Source organism: Geospiza fortis, unplaced genomic scaffold, assembly GCF_000277835.1.
Source record: "Geospiza fortis unplaced genomic scaffold, GeoFor_1.0 scaffold181, whole genome shotgun sequence".
Classification (NCBI taxonomy): domain Eukaryota; kingdom Metazoa; phylum Chordata; class Aves; order Passeriformes; family Thraupidae; genus Geospiza; species Geospiza fortis.
Window position 1 is genome coordinate 2464837 of NW_005054412.1, and position 18509 is coordinate 2483345.

An 18509-nucleotide genomic window follows, 5' to 3' on the forward strand; every position below is an offset into this window, starting at 1 on the left:
CGGAGCGCCCGCTCCACGCTGCCTTCATGTCAGGTTTCTTTTGTGCATTTATAGCAGAAACTTAGCTCTTCCTTCAGGGGTTGTGCAGGGGATTGTGGCACTTGTTCTTCTTTGAAAACGTGCTTTGGCTAATGTTAAAATACATCGAATGTAATGCCTAGGTGATATTTGCAGTACAAGACTTCTCTTTGAAGTATCATATTTGAAACAAGACCGTAAGAATAAGAGTTCTAACCATTAAATTAGAATTAGACTGGAGCAGAAGTTGATATATTATCTGACACTTGGCTTCTGTAGTGCCTGTCACAGAGTAATGGCTCTCTTAAACTGCACATTAATCATCAACAACAAGTTCAGAAATGTCTGTTTCAGTCCAGAAACTCTTACTACCGAATAAATAGCTTTGGTACTGTTTATTACCAAATAAATAGCTTTGGTACTGTTGGAATGGGCCAAGAAGTGTCCTTAACAAGAAATTCCTTTACATCTAGATGTAGTAAGTTTACACCCTTTCTCCCATGAGTTTAGTTTATTGCTCTTGCCCACCTTCTACTTCAAAGGAAAAAAGCATGGGGCAACTTTGCAGGTAAGTGTCCAATGAGGTATATTTCAAGTTATGTACATTCAGAACATACTATCAAGCATATAATAGCTTTAGAAAAGCAAAATGTCACTTTTATTTCAGAGTAATTTGTTAATGGGATATGTTATTAAAACGATCACAGGTAGAAAGGTAAATCTGACGAGTGACAGTTCTTGCACTCAAATACACAGCCCATGAAAATAGCAAAACAGTCACCCAAGGAGAATAATTTTTATGTTCTTAGTATCCTGGTGGTGAATGATCTGCTTTCAGAACACAGATGATGTTGCCTTTTGGGTTCAGAAATTTTATACAGCCTTTCTGCAACCTGTTGCATTGCTTTTATTCCAGACAGTTTTCCTGTCATTGCTGGCAGTAAGGTCTTCTCAGACCCACAGCTGCCCATGGACTGAAATTCCCTGCTGTACCAGAACCAGAGCCTATACTCAAGTATCACCACATGAAGTTCATGTAGCTTTTTAAGTCTCTCCATTTCTTGTGTCCTAGTACAAGCTGTATTCTCTTTATCCAAGAAAGAATTCCCAGGCAATCTTTCTGGTTCTTTGCACTCTCTATATTATTGACGTATGAGTCTTCACTTTTACTGTCTCTTGCACTGTGTGGTGCTGCAGCCTTTTATTTCTGCCCTGTTTACCTGACCCAGCCCCTGACTAGGTCCAACCTTGCACTGACAGTGCTGGTAGCCTCTCCTGCTCCCCCACCTCCAGACAATATCATATTCTCTTTACCTTCCCAGATATGATGGAAAAAATCAACCAAAATACATGAAGCCACATCTTTATGCTCTCTTTCATTTTTGCCTATCCCCATAAAATTAAGACTCTGCTCCTTGATAAAAAATTATAATGCTATATGTTTTATATAGGTTATAATGTTATATATGTTTTTGTAATTGCTAATACAACAGGGCAGCATGGGTCTCAGTATGTGCAGTGACAATGTGCATTTCAAACTAAACCAGGATGATCTTATCAAGATAACCAAGCAGTATAGTTGTGGCATGCTAAGGACTCAGTGCTTAAGCTAATTCTAGCTGGCTTGTCTGTGGGTGAGTGGTAAGTAGTCAGTTTTTGGGTGCTTGTTAGCAAGATTTGTGATGAGAATCCTTGTTAAAATAATCTTTTTAAAAAGTGATAAAGGGAACACTGTTCAGTATCAGGTCTTTGAAAAATAGACAAGCTTCTAAGAAACTGGCTGTGATTGGAAATGAGGGAAAAAGATATTTTAGATAGAACCTGCAGTGATGGAGTAAACAAGTTCATAATCATGCAGTTTTTAACTTTTCGTGTACTTGACTTTACTGCTTACATAAAAGTTTAATGTGTCCAAACTTCAGTTGTTTCAAAACCTTCTAAAGACCACTACTGTAATTAATGAGCTATTAATAGTATTTAATGCAAACTGTAGGAAGAGTTACTGTGAAATTGTGAATAAAATTTCAATAATGAAATCAAGTTGCTATTCCTTTTTTAATTTATATTTTTTCAAAGGCATATCTGCTTATCATATTTGCTTAAACCATAATACAGTTTCCCATTTGGTAAAATACCTCCTAATGCTTCAGTGGATGTTAACTATGAGTAAGTTGCTTCCTGATTTCTCTATGTAGTAATTGATTTAATTTATACTGTCATTGATAGGGACATCGTGTTAAGATTAATAACTGAATTTTCATGATAATGAATATGAATGGATTATATATGATGTGAAAAAAACATTTCTTCTGCTCAGTTTTGAATTTTTCACACTTTCAGTGCTTCTTTGTATTTTTCTTGTGTTGTAAGATAGCAAGCATACAAATGTCTGATCTGACCTCTCTAGAGCAATTACTTTACATGTGCATGCATGATATTCCTGATTTGAAACTTTCTGATTTCTCTTCATAGGATATTTTCTATGTTTAGTACTGTTCACACTTGAACCCTGTCTATATCTTTAGTATCCTTTTGGAGAAAGAGTGACCTGTACCTCATACGGGATTTTTTTTTCTGATAAGGTCACAGTGCTGATTTTTATAATCCTGTTACATTGGTTTTCTTCTAAGTGTCTTGCATTGTTTAAGATGCTTGTTTTATTATTTTTATTTTGATTGTAACGGTGTGTTGAGCAGAGATTTTTCACTAAACTGCTGAAGTGGGCCATGGTTCCTTCCTGAGGAAAAAGCAACTGGTGTGTTTTCCCATTATGGGATAACTGATCTAATGATTGACTTCCATTAAACAGATGCAATCCTACCACCCCCTTGCACCTGACACTGGCATGTACTGATAGGACAAGGGTTAATGGCTTCAAACTGAAAGGAGATAGATTAGATGTTAGGAATTCTTTAGTGTGAGTGTAGTGAGGTACTGGAACAAGTTTCCTAAGAGAAGCTGTGGATGCCCCATCCCTGGAGGTGTTCAAGGCCAGGTTGGATGGGTCTTTGGACACATGGTCCAGTGAAACGCATTCTTACCCATGGCAGGGAGGCTTGGAACTAGATGATCTTTAAGGTCCCCTCCAAACCAAACCATTTTATAGTTGTATGACTTGTCCAATTAATATTGATAATGAAAACAACTCCTGAAATGGTGTGAGGACTTTATAGCTGATGGCCCTTGTCTTTTGTTTTTCATGGAAGTTATCTTGGCCAGACCTTTAAACAGATAAGTGTCAGTGCTTGTAAGTCAACGTAAGACTGTGAGTAAATTCAATCTGTGAGAGGCTAAATGTTAGTGACTAACATCAATTTATCTGGAGATTTTGTAGGTAACTGTTACCCTCCCTTTGCCTAACACATTGAGTTTTATCACACTAAGTTCCTTACAGTTGTGTCTTTAATTTGAAACCTTATAAAACACAGACTGATTTTTTTTAATGGGTTTATTTTAATATATGTCTGTTATCTGTCTGTCATCGTTTAAACCTTATTTAGTGTTTCTGGGGTCCACTTATTAATTTTGGTTAGATTAATAATTTTCCTTCATTCTGAGTAACTGAAATAACTGCAGATTTTCTGCCATGATACTTGCCCCAGTTTCTGAATTATTAACAAGTGTACTGTAATACAGGACCAAATATGTCCCTTTCAGCATTTTGTGGTTAACTCTTTGCTATTAAGGACATTTATTATCATGAAATTAAATAATTTAATTCAATATTTTCCCTGGTTAGATTTTGATCAGATTTTCACCTATGACTGACTATCTCCTCATTTTTTATTTGATTTCTTCAGGAGGCATTTTTCTCTTTGGGCTTTGAAAGAACTTGTTTTCTGTTATCTGGAGCAAGAGATTATCACCAGTAGCAGTTTTCTATTCTATTTTCTTTTTTACATGGTGCCTGGTATGACTTTTGATTATTGTTTATGCAGCCCTTCCAATATCGAATCACCCTTTATATGAATAAATTCTTCTTGATATCCTAATTCTTCCTAATATTCTTCTTTTCCCTTCTCTGCTTTTTTAGCTATGTTGATTTGTCTTGAGGATTTGCCCATGATTCACAGTGGGGAGAAAAAAGCTAGTGCCAGACATGAAAGCATTCCTGGTCTTTATTATAGGATTGAGGAATTTAGTAAATATCAGGGTTGAAGTTAGTGCACAGAGCTGTGCACTATTCACCAGGCATATGTGTGTAATGCTATGATAATTACATGATCAGGATCTGTATAATGAAATACTGTATAGCATTGTAAGACTGTTTTTGTATGATTGTAAAATAGTTAGTTCCTGTGATGCTTTGCGTCACACAGATGTGTGCTGGAAAGGATATCTGCAATTTTAAATTCTAGCAGTGTAAATATAATACAGCTGAAAGTAGCAAATACAGAGAGGAAAATGGAAATGCTAGTAGTCAGGGTACATTCAAACTTTAGGGATCCAACTCCTGTAAGTAAATCAAAAGACTGATTTCCTTAGGCCGTTTCCACAGTGTATGCAGAGACTCCTTCACAGGACATTTTGTAGCATTTCAGGAGTTCCTTCAACCAAATCTCTCTTAAGGAGCCTCTCTCTATTTACTGTAGGGTAGGATCTGTCTCCTACATCCCACTCTTGCTTACTTTTGACATTTGAAAACAGGTGATGTGTATATAACTACTTATCACACCTTTTGCTCATAGGGGCTGTAGGGGCATGTTAGTAAGTTGAATTTCAGAGAAAGCTTTGAACAACAGTAATGCAGTATGTTTTCAGATATTTAAGGGAGTTTCCATAAAGTGTAAGGTGTAAGACAGAAAAAGGCACAAGAAGTTTATTTGAAAATACACCATGTGGGTGTGAGAGAAGCTGGAAACTGGACTCCTGACACTGAATGGCAGGTGGGAGATAGGAAGGGAAGAGATACAAGAAGCATCCCTGAAATTTATTTTTGTATCAATAAAAAGTGGAGGGTTTTTAAAGTGTTTTAGCCAAAAAAAACCCATAACAATCAAATTAGACAGCATGATCTAATGGTCTTTTGAGCTTTGTTTTATGAAAATTGGCTTGGTTTCAAACATGAGCAAACCACAGCTGTCTTCGTGAAAAAGATTAAGGAGTAATAGGTGTGGTGGTGATCAGCAAGGATGGACCTTGACAGTGAAGACAAGTGGTAGATGCTGCAGAAATATCCAGGGAGAGCTGTTGAGATTGTGGAGATAGTGATGTGTTCTCCAAGTGATTGACAGGAAAAGGGTTTTTGCAGCAGTTCTCTGAGTGAATGTGTGTGATATGAGGCTGTGTTTGTCAAAAGCAAAGAGAAAAAATGTTGCTGAATCAAAAAACAGAGAGCAAAATCTTGCTGAATCAAAACATGATGATGATGATTAACCTGATTGAATACTTTAGCTGATTGGGAGGATTAAGAAAAATACCATCTTGGAAATGTTGCATTGAAAGTATCTGCAAATTATGAATATGAGTCTTGGGATTTGGAGTATCTTTGGGATGTAAGGTGATGCTAGAGTTACATGTCTGAGCAATAGGCAGGATGATGCTGTAGCTGTACAGCTTTGCATGTGTCACCAACAGTTAAGTCATTCATAGGAAAAACTGTAAAATCTGTCCTCAAATATAATTGTATTATTTATTATTTGACAGTCTTCACTCCTACAACTGCTTCCCACATAATATTGCTTAGAATATTTCCCCACCTGCCACAAAGGACTGGACATTAATTGTTGAGTTTGATTTGTAATGTCACAGTGGGATGCCTAGTATGAAAAGATGTATTTTGCATTTGCTGGGAAGGCACTGATCTTTTCATTTGGTTTATAGTAACGGTGAACACAGATGCAGTAATTTCCTTACAATTAAATTATGAAGTCAAGTCTTCTAATAACAATACTCCATAGTATTTCAGTAATAATTAATTGATTCTGTTCCTTATTCTGCCTGATGATTCAAGAATTCCCCCGAGGAGGAAGAAGCTTTCAGCTTGCTTGAGAATTTTATAGTCAGGTCCCATACCAGCCACAGTCATTTTTCCCTTACCCCTTCAACATGTCCCAGAACTCACAGGTTGAGAAAGGACAGAGGAAATACATCTGCTCTTGGCTAACTTGCCAGTGGTGTGTAGTCATATGGACATGGTAGCAAATAGGTGTGAGTTAGAATTGTTTCTGGGCTTTTCTGACTTAAAACAGAGAAGAGCAGCTTTAGCATCAAGGAGGCATAGTCTGAAGAAAAAATCCAAACAGCTTTTTTGTTGTTGTTGTTTTTCAATAAATTTCTGCCAGGTGTGGAAATCTAAACTGTTAGTGTATGTTTGCAACAGCAAGAAGAAGGGTTGTCTTAGGTGTTGAGTAGTTAGGTGTCCAGATTAAAAAGATAACACTTCAGTAAAAGAAAACCTGCCTTTCTTTGGAAATGAAGCTCTGGCAAGGAATTTGATATTAATGGCCCATCAATAGTTTCAAGTTGTTCAAAGAAAGAGCAGTGATAGCCAGATAAGCAGTAGATTACTCTCTGCTTGATGAACATTTGTGAAATCATAAATTCATTGAGCAAACATACCCCATGGGCATACTGTGTTTGGGACTGGGACCTCTGCCTGCACCAGGCTGAGCCCTGCTGGCTGCATCTTCCCCCCAAGTCCCTGTGTCCCTACAAAGGGACCCCAGGTTTGAGGCTGGACCTCTCTGGAGATAAAATAACCAAAATCTGACACTTCATTTGAAGTCCAGTGTTGCAGATTCTTTACTATGTGCCAGTTTCAGACATACATGTGGGATATAACTGGGAATTCAATATTAAAATGGGAGTAAAATTTTTTTTATCTGTCCTGAGCTAACACCAATTCTGAAAAGATAAACACATGTCATTTCTTCACGAATTTTGGAAATCTCATCTGCCTTGCATATCTGAGTTTACATATATGTAAGTGGTGTAAGTTAGTGTGTTATCTTGACAAAAAGGCTTCTTGATGTCCATGTGCATGGAAAGCTTTGTATATACTACTATTTTTTCCTATCTAGAAATAATAGCAGTTTGAGTCCTTATCTCTCTATGAATGCTATAGGCAAATCAATGTCTCAGTGAATTTAAGATGTTCACGTCCTCGTGTATCTTGAGTTAATTTTTGAACTTACTAATTTTTTTTATGTAAAGGATCTTGCTGCATCTTAAGCCATCCTGTAGGAGATATAAAAGTAATCAGAGATTGTTGATTGTCTTGAACATTTTTTGGGTAGAAGGTGTATTTAAATTGATTTGTCTGGTTACATGCTGATCTCTGAAGGTGTAATTCTGCTCTGGTAATAGGAAGAATGGTGTCGTACTCCTGGACAACTCATTCTGTCTTTGGTCTGGCTGTCTCAAAGAGGTCATGCTAGTGAAGGTACAAGGTGCAGTGATGACATTTACAGGTGTGGTGAATTGGCCATTGTGGCCTCCCAGGCTGAGAGATAGCCTCAGGCAGAGAGGAATCATGGACCCCTTCCTGGGGTGAATGATAACTGCTGTCGTGGAAGTCTGGATGACACAGCTCCCCATGGTGTAGCCTGTGGGGATTCCATGTGCTTGTGCCACCGTAAATCTGATATTCCTGTAGTGTCTTCACTGCTTCTGCCACACTCTCTTGTTGTGTTAAAGTCTATATTTCAGTGGGCAAACCTCATTATGAGGTAGGCATTTTTTTGCTAGTCTCTCTTCTCATTAGCAGTTGAATGATACTAGGTGCATTCTACCATGGGGTTTTACTGAAACCCTGGGGAGACACACTGCCAAGCTAGAACTTCTCACAACCTTCAGATAGTCACAGCAATGACAGTTCTTATAGAAATATCATTTACTTTCTGTCAGTTTTACAGTGTTTTAAAATACAGGCAGATATCTTATTTTAGTTTTGGCCATCATGTTACTAAGAGGCTGAAAATCTCCATGAAGAGCTGATGAAGATAAATCACCTTTATTGATTTTAGACCACTCTCTTTTATTAAAAATAATAAATTACATATAACAACAAAAAAGCAGCAGCACACAGGAGGTGAGCAAACACTGCAGGTACTTGTGTTTGCCTGAAGGGGAATGTGCTGTGATCAATTAATGCTCTATAAATCTCTTGGCATAAGAAATTACTGTTGCATTTGCTGTAGCTGCAGCATTTTAGGGTAAAAATAGAGATCTTGCCATGGTCTAGGCACTCAGATTATTTTTCTGTGATTAGTTTAGTGTCTCTTTAATTAGAGCTGTGTGTTGTGTTACCTGATTTCATTCTTTTTCTCTTTACATACTTAGGTCCTAGCCCTGTAACTGGATTTGTTCAAATGGACCTCAAGAGCCTGGGGGCCTGATGAAGTCCATGGAACTCTGGTGACTGCAGGTTCTCACTCTGAAGATCTGATTGTAGGACTGAACCTTAATTTCTATTTTGTTTTCCTGTCTGTTTGCTTCTTAAATGATGAAAATTATCCTTTGAAATGGTGTTGTCTTTGAGTCTCATGCACATCCACTTTAGTAGTGTTCAGACACTGTGTGCTTGGGATGTTGTCAGACATTGTTAAAGTATTTCTCTTCTGTTGTGTGCCTAAACCTCATGATTGCTCTGATTATTGTGTTAGATTTTTCTATTTAGTGCCTTTCTGCCTAAAATGGAGAAGATCATCACCTGCATTTTCAATCGTGGTATTTCTCTTAACTCAGATTTTTAAGTCAGAGTAACTGTTGAAACTGTTCAGGTTATTTTTAAAGATGTAGGTAGATTTGTTTATTTCTTGCTGGACTCAAAGTATAATATTTTATTTTGCAAACTTGGTAGCCTAGTATTACTAAAACCTTTCAATATGATGATACTCTGATGTAATAAAATAAGTAGGAAATGACCCTTTTACTAGCTCTCCTGTTGCTTTTCTATTCCTGTGGCTGTGGTCACACAACATACAACTGAGAAGGAAGATATTCTTACTTTTTGAGCCAGTGTATACCTTCTGTTGACAATAAGTGCTGTTCCCTGTCCTATTCCATATTGCAGTTTCACTGAATAGTAAAGTTCTAGCCTTGGTAGAAGCTGTAGACAGGACTTTGAAAAATCACATGTAGAGTGTGATCACAAATAGAGTGTGAGAGGAAAAATAGATGTGTTCTATCTCTATACATGTTAGTATTTATGTTTGACATATTTTTAAAGCAAGTATGGCAGTAGTGTATGATAGCAGTGTATGATAATTAAGAGATCCAAAAGATCCAAAACGTCCTTTCCATACAGAGAATCAGAAAAACTTTTTTGGTTTTTGTAGGCTAATTACAGTGATATTAAGGAGATTCACAGAATTGATGTGTTTTTGCATATTCCCTGAACAGAAAAGCACCGTTGTCCTGTTAGACCAAGGAGAAAACTGAGCCACTTGTTTAGTCAGTAGTAAAGTCAATGATATTAAACGGATTCTCCTGCCTTTTAACCTTGTGCCTCCAGCTCTATTTTTCCCTCAAGATCCAAACCTTCCACTGCCATCATCTGCTTTGCATTTCTGTGTGAAAGGCCCAAGGTGTTTCTGTTTGGACTCCCAGAAAATGAGGAAGACAAGGTTGCCTGGCCATCTGCCAGGGTGCGAGGTCTGACTCGCTCCTCGCTCCCAGGGGCTGCTGGTGAAGGCAGAGGCAGAACTGAGTGTTCTGTGTGGCATTCAACTGCCTTAACCACATGCCCATCACCCTTTTCCTGTAGTTGTCTGTCTTGTTCTCAGCAGAACTTCTAAAGACAACATGTGTACCAACCAATAAAAAATCTAATTTGATGCACAGCCCTGATTCACTTCCTGAGCTGTGTCCTGCACACACAGAGTGGCTGCAGTCCTGGGGAAAAATCCAGCACAGTGCATGAGGCCAAAGAGTAAGGCTGTTAAGTGTCTTTAAACTTTGCAATGAAGCAGTGTTCTTTTAATGTCACTTATTATAGCCATAGCTCAAAGTATTTTTAACAAGAAACAAGAGAAAAATGAAAGCTTTTAGAACTGGTTGTAACCAATTCCCTGTCCAGCCTGTGAACGTGAATATCCAGCTCAGTGAAACACAGAACATCAGCCAATGGGAGGGGGCTGGCCACCTCCAGGGAGGAAGGGAAGGAAGAAGGATGGATGCTTAACACCATGGCTATATCCAATTTGCTTCCAAGTCTCAGGGGTTATTTGTGGAGTATTGACCCCAACTCTTTAGCTTTTGTTTTCTCTTCAGCATTCCCACACCCAAAAATTAGCTCCTCCAAAGCTTCTCAGTGCAATAGACATTGGGGGTGTTGCTGTAGTCTTCTAATGATTTAAATAAAGAAAAAGAAATTAAAGGTGGGCTTTTCTCCTACGTTTTTCTGTTGAAAAATAAGAGGATATGCTCCCAGTTTTCTCCACAATGAATTTCAGGGGCTATCCTTCTGATCCTTGATCTCACAAATAAATGGCAAAAACTTTAATAATAGAAAATTTTGCTCTTGCCTTACCCCTTGAATCTTCTTCCTGGTCAAATTGTAGTGGCCTACTGTGTTTGTAAGCTACCAAGGATGGTGTGTAGCTCCAGTGCCAGAGCAATTGTGTTGGGAACACAAGCTCATCTTATCTTTTATGTTAGAATTTGGTAGCATAGAAGTTTTTTTCAGAGAAACATTGCCAGACTATGCTCTGAGTTTCACTTTTTGTTAATGTCTGCTTTATCTATGGATGGTGCTTGAGATTTGGTCACCAAGCCTAGTGATTTGCTATGAGGAAAACAAAACAATCTCATACTTTGCTTTTGCATGTTTTTCTCTGGGATATACAGTCTTTTCTTGCAAGTAATGCAGCAAGTTCCTGTAAAAAGAGCTGATGGGAATACTGTTAGGGAAAATTTGTTCAACCCATTCACTGAAATTCATACTTGCAAAAGTATTCACTACCATTTTGCTGCAAAATAAAAATGAAAACCCTGATTTTAGTACTGATTTTTTTTTAATAAGGACCAGTTTTCAACATTTCATAGCTGTAGAGAAAAGGTGGGAATGGGACAAAACAGTGTTGATACGTAGAATCACCTTAAGTCTGTATCTCAACTCAACACTTTGTATCATGAAACCATGGCCTGAAACTGCTGCCTGTCATATCAGATAATATTATCGCTGATTTATTATGTTACTTCATCTTATCTGCTTTTTGTAACCTCTTGGCAGGGATCACGGGTTTTTTCTGTGTTTGGGGTGTTTTCTTTTGGTTTGGAGTTGCGTTTTGTTACCAGCACCTAACAGAGCCCTGATCCATGATTTGGCTTCCAGGTACTAGGAAAATACAAGTACTAATCATGCCTGCTGCTAAAAATTTTCTACGTTATTTCATTTGCATTTGTTTGCCTTCAGCTTCTAGTCATTGATTCTTGTTATGCCTTCTCTGATGGATTAAAGAGCTCTTTAGGACTCACTATTTTCTCCCCAGGAAGGTGCTTTTACCCTGTGATCAAGTTACTTCTCAATATTATTTTTGTAGTTGTTTGTTTGTTTTAAGAAAAAGCTAAACAGATTGTGCTTTTTAGGGTTCTCATTATTTTTTAACATTCCTGAATGACTTTTGTGGCTCTTTTCTATCCATAAAACTGTGTGTTACTAGTCATATGCACAGAAGTAAAATTACTTCTCTAGTTCCTCTTGTGTTAGTATGGTTAGAAATTGATGGTATTGCAAGGTCAGATAAAAAAACCCTACCTAATACGATTTCTACACACCTGAGTGTAGTTACTAGAGGAAGAAAATGATAGATGACTTTATAAGCATTTAAATATTTTTAAGTGATCCACAAATCAGCAAGAGTGGGTGTGCAGGAGGGATGCCAAAAGTATATATGTTGAGGTTTTTAAGGAGCTAGAAATGAAAATAAAAATAATAATTTTAATTATAAAGCAACAATAATGCATAAAAACTTAAGTGCTATGTTTAGCATAGTAATACATGCAGAAATTTTGTAGGACTGAATGAAAAATGTTTGTTATTAACACATTGTTGTGGGTCACTGGAAATAGAGACTAAGTGGATGTGAATATACATATCCCTTACATCCATTTAATCCTATAAGTAGCCACTTGCTTATATTTGGAAACCCAAGAACAGTTATGTGATCTGTTATGCTGAAGTAGAAGAAATAACATAGTATAAAGAATTCCATCTTTTATAAAGATTGTCACTGTTAAGTCATATAAAAGTTCAAACAGTCAAAATCCAGAGCTTCAAAGAGGCTCTTGAAAATTTTACTGCTTCAGTATTTCTTTCCAAAGGAGTGGCTATTTATTTTGATTTGCATCCATACTTCAGGACAAGGTTAAGTTAAATTTACATGAACAAGACTAATCAGATGCCTGTCTAGTCAAAACATCTCAGCCTACCCATTGACTTTCATGCATATCATGCATATAAGCATCTGAATTGGAACTGCACTCCCAGCCTCACACTTACCCCTCCTGGAAACCAACAGATTTTACATTAAATTCAACTTCAGACTGTTTAAACTCTCAGTGCTGCACATTAGTTTGATGCAAGTTTGTCTAATGTTGTGTCTGACAAAACTTTGAGGTCATCACATTGACTTTCTGTCCAAACTGACTTGAGTTTTGACTTTGAAAAGAATGCATCTTTCCCTTGTGGCAGCATTCCCTCTGTGAAATTCGGGGCATATTCCACAAAGGTCTTCATTTGTTTTAGCAAAATGAAAGTTCATGGAAACATAGTAAATGAGGAAGGAATGAGATTTAAAGTAATGCAAAAAGACTTAGAATCTTCTAAAACTCATGGAAAAGAAGTAAAGGTGAACAAGAACTGAACAGCCAAATGGCCTCTAGTTAAGAAACTAGACTATTACTACTAGACTAATATTTAGACTATTAATTTTTGTGTGTTAATGGAAAAGTTATTACTAAGATTTTGGTAACATTGGGTGACTTGGGGTAGAAGTTGTCCCCTTGCAATGATGAGCTCACAAAGCCCTTTTCAAAACAATCATCTGCTGTTGGAAAAGGCAAGAGAATTGGGCATTCCCTTGAATGCTTTTTGGTATCGTGGGCTTAGTCAGTGTAAAGTATGTGATTTCTTACATCCTAGGTTACCTCAGTTTCTTCTCCTGGGTCTCAGAAATCTTGGAATAGGACCATTAAATAGAAGGAGATGACATCCCTGGGCAAGATGATGGTAGAAGAAACATGATGATTATGATAGAAGCTGGAGACAGTCTCCATGAGAATACTAACATGACTTCTTTTCTCTCAACAGCTGGTTAAAAGGTGATCCTCCTTTCTGAGCCAGTAGTAAATTGCTATGGCTGCATGTAATGGTGGGTGTTTCACCAATGCAGCACCCAGTGCAGTGCAGTACATACTGGAAAACTGTTTTGGAAGTAGGGGGAGAGGGGTCTAGCTAGAAAATTACTTTCCCATTAAATAATGCTACTGATGACTATTTGGTGAGCAGATACAGCTACCAGAATGCATTTTTCAGTTTATTTTGCACAGGAGTGTGGACAAAAGAAGAGAAGAAAAAGGAGACAGAAAGGAGAGAGATGGAGAAAGGATAAGAGTCTTTTGAGGCTGCTTCTGCTCTTCCAGGGTATGTTCTTTGCCCTCCCTAGTGAGTGGCATATGCTGATAACTTGTAGTACTTGTAATCTTCCTTGAGCACCATATCTCCATGGGAAGTTAGCAGGTTTATGAAGTTCCTGAGTATGTGGACAACTCCTTGAGTGGATGAGAAACTCTCCATTGCATTGTAAGGGATGAGACAGTCACTACTCAGTGACACCCATGTACACTTGGCTGTATTCAGCAAAAGGGTAAGACTGTCCTATCAAACTATGCAAGTTCCCCTTTTGAAGCTGTGAGCTAATGGTTGTTTCCTCCAGCAGTTCCTGTAACTGCTTGTATGCAGTCAACATTCACAGTAAGTCCTGAGTAGTTACTAGATAGAGTGATGTGTGCTGCATCCTGGGTTTTTGGGTATCAGCATCCCATAAATTCACATAAGACTGTGCCAGGATTTCTACTATCAGGGACTATGTTGACATTAAGGTGTCATCTTCATATCCAGAAGCAGATGGTTTAGTCTGTGTTGCAGTCCCATATAAAGGACCAGAGTACAGGTCAGGTGATGTTTATATATTGTGTCTTTTCAGAAAACATGTAGATAGGGAAACAGTAGCTCTGTCCCAGTACTGTACCTAGCTCTAGGAATCTTTCCAGTTTGACATGGAGCATTGAGATCTGTCTAAAGGAGTCCTGGCTGTGACAGCATGTCCTGTTTAATCTTCTGGGCTGGATAAAATAGGAAGGAAGGGCATCTCAGGTATTTTTCATCGCCTTAGGCCTGGTTGGATTCTGCCTGTTCAGGTGTAGAAGTCTAACAGTGGTGTCAGCATCAGAAGCTTACCTGCCTCTAGACTGGAGTGAGTGAGACTGACTACTAACGCCTTTAGAGCAGTGTCTGTGAAGATGGACAGCAGCATTTTGGGTTTATTAGAAGCAGCTGTTAACTCTTATCTCAGTGGTAGGCTACAGTGTACAATACATAAATGATCTGGAGATTTTGGAGGGGTCTGAATATTTGATGCCATGTTTCCAGAAAGTTGAAGAGATAAATGGATATTGCACTGCATGTTGTGTTCTCAGCAAAGCAAGCATCTCAGCAGGTCAGCGATTTCAGAAATAGTGCAGTCCTGAAAGAACATTTTTTGAACTCCTTTTTGCTGTTGAAGCTGAACACAGTTCCATCTGTCTGAAACTGTACATTGAGAGCTTCACAGAGGCACTTAAAGAAGTTATGTACTTATGCATAAGGAATAAGATGCTGAAGGAATCATATTTCATAAGAGTAAAGCTATTAATCTTACCATAAAATAGTTACTTTCTATACACATATTCACTCTAAAAAATGTTCATGGTATACTGATCATCTGAGGAAAAGTCCATACTGATGTATCTTCGCCATCTTTCTGAGCTGAACAGTGTGAGTATATGCTTTTGCTATGAAAATCTGTTTACTTGGATACTTTACCATGCATCTGCTAATTCCACAAAAAGTGTACAAATTTTCATGTTACCCATTTTTGTGGATAAAAGCACTGTGTAAGTACTGACCCTGATTTAAGAATGTATCACTCTAGAAACGATCGAATTGTCTTCAGGGCTCACATGTCAACAAAGATCAGCTGGTTCACACGTGAAGCTTGGTGAGGAGAACGCTGCAGCGGCCCCGGTGCCATCCCTGCTCCCTGCCTGCCTCTCCCAGACTGCTGCCTTTAGTCAGCCAAGGTTCCCTGGCCTGTCTGCCACTGCTCCACTCTTACCACTTACACACCTGGGTCAGCCAGCCACTCATCCGTGGGGAGTGGACAAAAAGCCACTTGAAACCCAGCTCACTGATAGAAGAGGGACAGCAGCCTACACAGATGACTTGACACAGTGTGAGCAAATCCAGAGAGAAAGGTAAAGCAAATCAGGTTCCATGTGTTGGTACTGTTTGCAGACATGCTGATTCTCATTCCTTTGAACAGAGTCTTTCTCTTCCAGAAATTATTTTAAGGAAATATTTAAAGTGTATCTCCTGAAGATTTCAAATAAGACACCAGAGGAAAATACTGCAAGTCTGCATCTAATAAGCAACTGAGAATTGTGTTCATCTGGGCTGTGCACAGGCTGGCACTGCAGCCTCAGGAAAAGGGCAAATATGGCCAGGGCTTTTTTTCAAATACACTGCAAACACCCTGCCCACTGTAGGGATGGAAGTGTTCAAAAGAGTGAAAATCTACATTACCAGCAGCTCCATCAGAAGTACGTGTGCCCAAGTGCCCTGTCTCCACAGATGTTTTGCTCTCATTTTGAGCTGAAAATGTAACTTTTTTGTTGAAAAAGCCTTTCAGATCTTGTTAAAAATAGCCTAATAGTAGCTTTGGATTTGACTGACAAGGTAGTTGTTACTGTGCCATTTTTACAGTAATAGTCTAGTAATTTTGACCCAAAGAAACAATGATCTCATTCCTTGGGAGGGAGGACAGAGTGACAAAATCTGGAGGTCCCGTGACGACACTGAATCTCTTCGTTGTCAAAGCAAGCTATGAAATCATCTGCTTTCCTGCCAAATCCCACTGGGGAGTAAGCAGTGTCCTTCACAGAACACACATTTTGCAGGAGACCATGAGGGCACTGAAGAACCACGTTCTGCCCCACGGGAAGTGTGCTGCCCCACACCCTGTGACTTCTGGAATTGATGCAAGTGTGTTTTCCCACCTCTGTCAACAACCACAGCACTAAAGTGGGCAGAAGCTTTCTAAGGTTCTTTATATACTGTGAGTTCATCAAAAATTCTGGTGGTGTAGTGTCACCAATGTGTTTCACAGTTATTTTAGGAATGGGGGAGAATGAGATCTCTGCATCTCATTCTCAGTCAGGCTCCACTGCCAGCCAGGTAGTCTGTACTTGTTGGAATTCTCCATCCTTGTTCGTGTTTGCTAGAAGTCTGTGGTTGTGAGCTACATGGGGGATGATAGGAAGTGAGAGGAAAATTTTAATAAAACTTTTTTCATCATTCTTTTGGAACTTTTCTGTTCCTACTCAATACTATGTTGTTAAGAAGAACAGTTCTGTCTTTGGAGAGGCCTTCCTCTGTTAACCTCTAAAGAAAACTGGAGAACAAAAGGATGCTTTAAAAAAGGTTGATAATGTATAGCTGATGTTTCTGTTCAAGTTCAGCTTGCCTTACATGGAAAAGGAGTTGAACCAATAGGCTTCTTACAACTGTTTCTGCAGGTTTCCAAATAAGTTGCTACAACAGGTATCCTAAAATGTGAAGTATTCTATTTTCTGATAGAAATCCTAGTTTTAGTCTTTCTTTGCAATATGACAACCAATCTGTGTGTCTTTTCCCAAAGTATACCCTAGTTTGCAAAACATCAAAATTACTAAACAGGGGTTTTGAAACTTCCTCTGCAGCTACATAGTTTTTTTTCCTGGAGCAGTGGTACTGGGCTGTTGTGACCCAAATGTTGTGGGCAAAGCTTATGTGCAAGTAGTCAAAGGTGTTTCATGTTATCCGAGTGATCTCAGTGACTGCACCTGTCTAGTGGAGTGTAATTTAAAACAGATTTGAACTTCAATGAGGTTTGCAGAAGAAGGCATGTTTGTGAAGTATCAGAAGGGATGTGGCACAGCATGAACAAGAGAAAAAACATATATTGCTTCCGTAAAAAACGCTGCTGTCTGCAACTGATGAGTAAATTCTTTTGTATTTCTGTCATCAAGGATTGCAGAAGAAACCCACTGGAATATGCAAACCTGTACGGGCCTGAGCATATAACTGACAGAGATGAAGGAAAACCCTTACAGGAGAATGTCACGTAATCAGATTCTCCTCACTTGCCTTTTACTGAAGGTTCAGCTCTGGACAAGAGCAAGAAATAAAAGCATTACTTTGCTTTCCTTTCAAGTCTGGTTTTCACAGAATAAACCTTCAAGTTCTGTATGTACAAAGCTATCAGCTTCTGCACAGTACACCGCATAAATAGTAGTGATTTTTTACAGTTTTCTTCTGTTCCATATAAAGGTTTTAACTTTAAATGCAAATCAGAGAAAAACCCCATCAAGCCACAAACACAAACTTTCCTTGAGACAGAAACACTGGTGTTCCTTATTATTCATGTATTTGTGTGTGATTTCAGGTAGCAGAATCAACTGTCTTCGTACGTCGACTAGCACTTCTTTACAAATGAGGCAATTCTAGAATTAGGGTCGTTGTTCAGAAGGATCTCTGCCTTCCATGAAGCACCATGCCTTCCCAAACAATTGCTAGCCCTTGTGTGTCAGACCACAGACCCTTCCAAAACTCCGTGGATAGATTTTGAGAGCATGATAATTAAGCAATTATTGAAATCAGCTATTTACACTCGAGTATTTTTGAGCAATGTACACCTCTCTTCACTCAAGTTTGTGTTATTACAAGTGCCCTGACACTGCTATTTGGGTCAAAGCAGTGGTTTTGGATTTTTCTCAGCAGCGCTCCTCCCAGCGTTGTTTGCGCTAATAAAGTAGTGTAAACAGCGAAGCTGATGTTAAGGGGTATTTCTCCCGTTCCCTGGTCCTGTACAGCAGCCTCATGCGGTGCGAATGACAGTAAAAAAGCAGGGAGAGGAGCAGCAGCGAAGGACAGATGAGGTGTGGCTCAGTGCGCCCCTGCATCGGGATGCCCGGGACGGCGCCGGACCACGGCTGCATCACTGCTGAGAATCTGGGGCAGCTGCCTGACCACTGCGGGCTGCTCCTTGTCACCCGGGAAGTTATGGAAAGCTAGCATCTTCCGCCTGTTGCTTATACAGGTGATGAAGCCATTTCTAGAAAAAGAAAGAAAAAACCCCAAAAATCTACGAACAACAAAACAAAACAAACGTCCCCCAACCTCAGGGAGGGGGCTGAGCCGCGTACACCGCCCCGGCAGCGGAGAGGAGCACCGTGGCCCGGCTGGAACG

At 38.9% G+C, this 18509-nt stretch overlaps 1 long non-coding RNA gene across 1 annotated transcript in view; it reads left to right on the plus strand.

Moving 5' to 3' along the window:
- Nucleotides 1-9461, plus strand: part of LOC102043193 — a 32802-nt gene extending 23341 nt beyond the window's left edge. Inside the window, exon 5 of the long non-coding RNA XR_004082306.1 lies at nt 8302-9461. This is a non-coding gene — a long non-coding RNA (uncharacterized LOC102043193). The remainder of the gene's footprint in view (nt 1-8301) is intronic.
- The last annotated feature ends 9048 nt before the right edge of the window (nt 9462-18509 follow it).